The 6998-nt window shown below is 40.2% G+C and overlaps 1 pseudogene; it reads right to left on the reverse strand.

Moving 5' to 3' along the window:
• Nucleotides 1–1445: 1445 nt before the first annotated feature.
• LOC102860937 lies at nt 1446–2121 on the reverse strand (annotated as a pseudogene).
• Between the last annotated feature and the right edge of the window lie 4877 nt (nt 2122–6998).

Consider the following 6998-nt stretch of genomic DNA (forward strand, 5'->3'; position numbering starts at 1 on the left):
AAGAATGTGCACTGCAGTCCCAAAGGCATAGGGTTCAAATCCATCCACTACACCAAGGGAGAAGGATGTATAATCTCCTCTTGTGCTCTTAACTGCCTCTGAAAACCCGCTGGAGGGTCAGCTATGGGTCAGTTCTGACTCAACAATACGTAACAACAGTATGTGTGTGTGTATATATATTTATATATATAGTCAATGCTGCTTTCTGATGGCATGCTTTTCTATATTGGAAAAATCTAGGACTAATAGAATAATAAGGAAGGTATAAGATGGCTACTTGAGCAATAAATATAGGGGTGAATGATACTGAATGAAATTATTTCAATTTTCCCAAAATCTTTAAATTCAATATAGTTTCTGTAAAAATTCCAATAATGATTTAATGAGCATGTTTTAAGAAATATCTAGAAAATAAACATGTAACAGTAACCATACAAATTCTGAAAAAGAGACATTATGATTGAAGACATACCCTATCAGATTTTAAAATGTGTTATACAACTAATAAATAAAATAATGTTGAAATGGTTCAGAAATAAACAGAATAAAAGGCTTAAATGCAATTTCAGTAAGCATAGGGACTTAGTATAGTATCAATTTGACATTATCCGTGAGAAAAATTTGATTATACAATAAAAAATAGTAATGCAAAAACTATTTTTAAAATTCAAGCTCATATTAAAGAAATACAAATACTGTAAAAGCAGTTTGTGGGAGTGTAAATTGGTGCTATTTTCTAAAGGGCACTTTAATGTAATTACAAAAAAGCTTTCAGTAACTATAACATAATTCACAGGAAGTTATGCGGAAGGAAATTTGGCTGTCATGCCAGCTCGGAGTCCTCTCTAACTCCTCTCTTATACCACCCCTTCCTTCCTCAAACTGGTCCAGAGACGATTATTTCTCACTTGAATTGCTGGAGCAGCCTTCAAAATTGGTCATTCTCTTTGCAAAATTGCATACACACATTCACTCATCTTGGTTTTGTACTGCAGCCAGGAGAATCTTTTAAAAGGTCAGGTCAGGTCATGATGACCTATTCTCTCTATAATCTGCAAGGTCTCCCAATTCAGTGCAACAAAAAATCAAATTCTGAAAATAGCTATAAACTGCTCACAGTGAGCCCAAGAAACTCTACCTTATCCCGACTTTACTTCTCTGATGTTAACTCCACTCTTAATCTACTAACTCAGTTATTTCCAGCCAAATGATATTCTTACTGATAGTGGTAGTGGTGTGGGTCATTTGTTTTTTGTGTTTTTGTTTGTTTGTTTTTTATACATATGTTAAATGTTTTATTCTGTTAGCTAATCTGGTTATCAAACAAACTTCAAATTCTGTCTTCAACTCATTCTGTTCAATGTAGACTGTAAAAATCATCCTTTTCCATTTAAATACTTCCCCCTTAACTCTGTGTTTTTGTTTGTTGGAATTAAAAAGGGCCTTCAGCTGTTGGGGACCTGAGGTTGACTAGCTTTGAGGCTTCAGAAGGCCCGTCTTGCTGCTGCCGATTTGGCGATCCTGTAACTTCTGCAGACACCTTTAAACTTTCCCTTGCCGACGACTTCCACTGTGACTCTGACCTTCCCGTCTTAAGTTCTCTCCGCCGGGCTAAATTTGGCTGTTTCTGGTTCCATTTCCAGCAATTCTCGGACAGGAGAGCGGGGCACATTTGCAGAGAATTTTTCTATGAGAGGCCGCATCATCGGATAGTACACCTTCCACACCGTCTCCAGAGACATCCATCCCACTGTCCATGTAGATGGCACCCGCGAGCGACTCAAAAATGTCCCCCATGGTCTTGGGCACTTCGATGTCCTCTTCCTTCTCTTCACCCTCTTCAGATCTTCTGAGCTCGGAATCCATGCCCGGCATCTCGTTCTTCTCCAGCTGGAACTGCACGAAGTCGTTGATGACATGGAAGAGCTCGGGGGACACAGCTTTAAAGTATTTGTGGTAGTCACACTTCACGGCCAGCGATGCGAAGATGGTGGTGTTGACCAGGGCAGAGTACAGGTCAGTCAGGACCCCCGGGGAGTGCTGCCGAGGGTCTTCGTAAAGGTGCTTGGTTATGAGGTAGTCCAAAATCGCATCTCCCAGGAATTCTAAGCGTAGCGTCATTGTTTTAATCTTAATCAAAGGCTGGCAGGTAGAATACAGGCACTTCTCTATGAAATGAAGATTAGCGGGCTTCAGTCTGAAAGTTCTATAGCCTCAGAAGCCTGATGAAGGGTCACCATGAGTCAGAATTGACCCCATGCAGTGCGTTTGATTCTTGGGTTTGGCACTTACTGCTCCACAAACACACTGTCCAGATTCTCAACCTTCTTCCTTTTCTCTGGTTGCCCTATTACTGAGGATGCTCTTCATCAGGTTTTACTTTTGTGATTACTCTTTCTTTCTTTCTAGCCTTTTCTCTAGTGTTCAGTCCAATTGTTGTTATCAAGTCGTCTACAACTCATAGAGATCCTACAAACACTAGCTCTGAATTCTGTCCCATCCCGAGCCAGTCTCACAGTCTTTGGCACACTTAACCCTATTACCACAGTCACTGTATCAATCCATCTTATCCAGGATATTTTTCTCCTGTGTTGACCCTCCACGATGTCCTTCTCCAAGGACTCGTCCCTCCTGACCACATAAACAAAGCATGTGAGATAGGGCTTTGAAATCTTCACTTCCAAGGAGCAACCTGGCTGCATCTTGTCCAGGATAAACTTGTTTATTCTCTTGGAAGTCCATGCTATGTTCAATATTCTTCCCCAGAACCACAACTCAAAAGTATCAATTCTTCTTCAGTCATCTCAGTCATTGTCCAGATCTTTGATGCATAGCAAGTAATTGCAAAGACCATGACTTGGATTAGGTGCTCCTTAGTCTCTAGACTGGTATTGTTTCTCTTTCAGTTAGGGATATCTTTATCATCCTACCCCTACATTCTAACTACTCTTCATCCTCTTCATTTTTTCACATTTCTAGAGTAAAAAAAAATGTGCTTTTCAATTTACTGTTTTAGTGTGTATAACTACTTCTCACCTCACTTCTCAGCTATCTCATCATCCACTTTTCACATCCACAATGTGATAGAATTGTAGTACATTTGCAGTGTAGACAGAATAGTGAGAATTCTACTATCCCATTATTTTACAAATTAACAGAGTATATCTGGCAATAGCAATGCCAAGGGGTGAGACAAGAATAACACCAACTATGAAAGTCATTGTCAGCGTGGCTGGACCATGATTCTCAGAGATCTGGCAGTTACATAATTATGTAATTGGTTATGTAGTTTGGTCATTGGACAGTTATGTAGTGATGTAGCAGTTATGTAATGATGTCATGATCTTCTACCTTTTTTTTAATCTTGTCTTTAGAACTTATACTCATGTCGTTGAGTGATAGTTTATTGTTTTAAGTCTGTCCCAGTCAGAATATACATTTATTTGTTTGTTTGTTTGTTTGTTTGTTCTGTTATGTCTATATGCATACAGGCACTACTCAGTAATGTTTGCTAGGTGAATTTTCTAGAAATATTTGTCATACACTTTCAGACTGATAACAATTTAAGGAAAGTACAATAATAACTAAAGGGAAAAAATAATAACTAAAGGGATCACAAACAAGGGATGCTGCCTGAGGTTGAGTTCTTTGAAAAACTTGGATAGTCCTTAAGAAAAGTGATGTTTTCATGGTGCTTATGATGTTGATGTTTTACTGCTGGGTGCTGTCATGTTGATTCTGGTTCATAGACATCTTACAGTAAAAGAGTAGAACTACCCCATGGAGTTTCCAAAGCGCTACTTTATATAAAAGCAGATTGCCACATTTTTCTCCCACTGAGCAGTTAGGTTCAAATTACCAGCTTTTCAGTTGACTGCTGAGTACTTAACCATTGCACAACTAGAGCTCCTGTTGATGTTTTATACCATCTCAAATGGCCACCTTTTATCCCCTTTTAGATACCAGCTGATATCAGACCCACACTAAATTTCTAGATACAGTATTAATAAAAATTAAAATAATAACTATAATACTATACATAGTATTAATAGTCCTTTTAATGTACAAATAAATATAAAGAACCATAAGTTAGATGGTAGGTAAATACTATTTGATTAATATCCTTATTTTTGTTATGAATTTTTGCTAAGCTATTTCTTAAAAAATCTTTTAATCATCTGAACTTTTCTCATAAAGACTCTCAGTCATTTTTCTTTCTTAATCTAACACATTGTTATTGATTGCCGTCAATTTGACCCTATGAACAAAGACCTGAAGCCTTTCTATAACTATCATCATTTCTCAAATTTCATAGCATTTCCAGAGTCATGTTGTTTAGGAAGTGGATACCACTCCTGCTTTCAATTTGCGTGTGTTGTCAGAACCAATTCACCTCTCAGTGGGTTTTCTAAGGCTGGAAATCACACTGGAAAAGATTGCCCATCTTCTTCCCAGGAGCAACTGGTGGATTTGAACTACCTGCTTTAACAAGGCCCAAGTGCTCAGAAAATTAAGATCAGAAACCTGGAGCTCCTGATGCGTTGTTTCAGAACAAGCTGACAAAGTAGCCATTGTATTGCTTACCGAGGGAACACTGATCTGGGGGTGCTGACTATGGAAATGAAGCACACAGAGAATTGGGCAGAACTAGAGTACTAGTAGGCTGCCTGGTGTTATAAACTACACATCTATCAGATGGGGATTGTCATTTCAATACCCCTGAATTGTGAGGATTTTGAGAGTTGAGACATATCACAATCTAGTGCCATGTTCGGCACACCCACTGCCCTCGAGTAGATTTCAACTCATTGCAACTTTCCATTGGGCTTCTGAAGTTGTAAATCTTTATAAGGCAAGAAGACAGAGGGGCTGGTGCATTAGAACTGCCAATATTTCAGCCAACAACCCAAAAGGTTAAACTCTATGTGCTCAGTCCTCCTTGTCTGATACATGTCAGGTTCTAAATAAATGAAGTCATTATTAATAAGGAATAGTTAATAAACGATGGAACTGAGGTTCACACCGGGTTTCCAAAGCTGTAAATGTTTACAAAAGCAGACTGCCTCATCTTTCTACTGAGAAGCAGCAAGGTTCAAGCCACTAACTTTCTGGTTTACAGTCACATATTTTAACAACAGTGGGACTAGGGCTCCTTTCCTGACTACCTCCAACTTATTCTTTAGGCCACCTCACTTCTTCAGAGAAGCCTTTCTTAACACTTCCCACACCCTGTGTAACAGCTCCCTGCCATGTGTTCCCATGGTGCTCTAGCTTCCTCTTTCATAGGTCTTGTCACACAATATTTTTATAGCAGCCACATTGAGATGCAGTGCTCCCATCTCTCCTCACCACATCCCCACAAATGCCAGCCCAAGTGGATAACAGATGTGCTAGGCTCCACAGTTCGACTTCAGTGGCAGAAGCTGTGTATCTGATGGATCCTGAGACATGGCGACCTCACCCCTCACATTCTCCATGGGCATCCGTGAAGTTCCCCTCAATACTCTCAGTGAGCACCAGACGTGTACTCACAGCCCCCCAAGAACAGTCAGGGACGGGCTTGAACAACTGGAGAGAGAGGACAGTTCTAGGTTTGCAAGATCCTTGTGGAGTAGCTAAGGGTAGGAGGCGGCGGCTCTGTAGTGAAGTTGTGTTTCTTCAGAGAAGACCAAGTTTCTCAAGGGTGGAGCAGACATTTGGAAAGTGCTTCCCCTTTGCCTGGAATTGTCTCCTCTGCTTTACATGCACTATGACTTCTAATTTAGACAACTCTCTGACATAGCCCTTAAACCCCTCAATACACACAGTGGGGAACTATCCATTTCTAACTAGGATATTACAAAGATATTAAGCAACTTGCCTAAGATGACACATCCCATAACAAGCCAACTGGGGATTGAAAACCAAACAGGGTGACACCAGAGCCCTATTCACCAACTGTTACTATAATTATAGTCACAGTCACCATTATAATTTTACATGGGCCTTTAGTTCATTTCAACCTCACAAATTTGTGAGGAACAAAACCAAAACCAACCAACCAAAAAGTAATTGTGATCCCATTTTACCCAAGACAAAACTGAGGAGAGAAGCAGCAGAGAACCAATTAGGTTTGTGCAGGCAACCTGACTGTCCCCACGGGCCTTCCTCACACAATGGGAGGAGAAGCGTTCCCTCCCCAGCTCTCTGCCCAAAAGAAACTGTTCTGGGAGGATTACAATGTGAGGGTTACCTGAATCTCGAGAGCAGCTAGTGCCAGTTACCCTCTACTGCTGCTGCAGCCCTGGGGCTGTCCACCTGCCATGAGTACCGTAAGGTGTGGAGACAGACCCGGGTCAATCAATAGCAATGATGGTCTAACGCATTAGTAAAGTAAATTTCAGGTTTGTGAGTAAATGGTCATATCATTGGAGAGGAAATTGAGTTAATGTAGAATGTATCATCTTATATTTTTGCCATCCAAAACGTCAGTTGAGTGTGTACTTCTTGTCACCGAGTTTGACTCCTTCTGATTCACAGTAACCCTTTAAGGCATGGTAGAATTTCTTCATACAATTTTTAAGACAATAATCTTTCTTCTTACAGAGGTTCTGGTGAGTACAAAGACTCAATTAACTCTTTGTTTATGAGCCAAATGCTTAACCACTGTGCCACCAGTATGAGTCCTTAGTCAACATACAGTCTTCTGCATACCGCAAATAAAGCACCATGTACCACAGTCAATGATATCTCTATTTGTTAAGAATAGCATCACCATGAGTCACAACTGTCTTGACAACACCGAATAGTAATAACAGTACATTGATAAATAACTGCCAGAAGTCCAGGCCGGGTTTAGAAGGGGTCGTGGTACTACGGACATTGTAGCTGATGTTAGATGGATCTTAGCTGAAAGCAGGGAATACCAGAAGAATGCCTATCTGTGTTTCACTGATTATGCAAAGGTGTTTAACTGTGCGGATCATAACAAACTGTGGCTGACTCTGAGAAGAATGGGA

Source organism: Elephantulus edwardii, unplaced genomic scaffold (genome assembly GCF_000299155.1).
Source record: "Elephantulus edwardii isolate Elephantulus edwardi_28Jun2011 unplaced genomic scaffold, EleEdw1.0 scaffold00097, whole genome shotgun sequence".
Taxonomy (NCBI): domain Eukaryota; kingdom Metazoa; phylum Chordata; class Mammalia; order Macroscelidea; family Macroscelididae; genus Elephantulus; species Elephantulus edwardii.